The sequence below is a fragment of the Triticum dicoccoides genome, chromosome 6B, assembly GCF_002162155.2.
Source record: "Triticum dicoccoides isolate Atlit2015 ecotype Zavitan chromosome 6B, WEW_v2.0, whole genome shotgun sequence".
NCBI classification, from domain to species: domain Eukaryota; kingdom Viridiplantae; phylum Streptophyta; class Magnoliopsida; order Poales; family Poaceae; genus Triticum; species Triticum dicoccoides.
The window spans coordinates 496,452,572-496,453,393 of record NC_041391.1 but is presented as its reverse complement, the minus strand read 5'-3'; positions in this window follow the sequence as shown (position 1 = coordinate 496,453,393).

Sequence of the window (822 nt, the reverse complement as noted above, 5' to 3'; positions counted from 1 at the left end):
ATGCCGTCCGTTCGGCGCTTGGATCTCCGGTGATTTGGATCACGACGAGTACGACTCCCTCAACCCCGTTCTCTTGAACGCTTCCGCTCGATCTACAAGGGTATGTAGATGCACTCCTCTCTCTCATTGCTAGATGAACTCATAGATTGATCTTGGTGAAACCGTAGAATTTTTTTTATTTTCTGCAACGTTCCCCAACATCCCCCTCCCCCAACCTATATATATACATTTAGAAGCCCATTGTGGTCCTAATCTCCTCGCTCTAATTCTCTGATGATGATTAGTTTTGCACGGCTAAATGCTGCCGCATCATGAAGATCGTACACTTGCAATCTGTGGACAGGCCATGTCTTACGCTCGAGGGATCGTTCATCGACGGCTCGAGGGACTCCAAGTATGATCTACACCGAATCGTCTTCTTCCGCTGCAACTCGGAATTGGTAACAATCTGATCCAAACCATTATTGCATCTTCATAGTGTTCCTAGTTGATCGTAGGACGTTTTTTTCTACTACGTTTCCCAACAATGTACTAATTAGTGATGCCATCCTTGTTACTTTAATAATTCTCATGACCAGGAATACAAGATCATCATCAATACATGAGCTAGTCCTAGGAGCATGACTAGGGATCCATTTGATGTTTATTTTTCCACACATGCAATTGAGCTTTTCTTTGAATCTCATATTCAAGAACCAATGCAATTATAGAACATAAATATAAACTTAGTTATAAACATGAAAAATATAATAATATATTTATTATTGTGTTTAGGGCATATTTCCAGTAGCCACAACATCGCATGCAGAGGGGAGAAAGGAG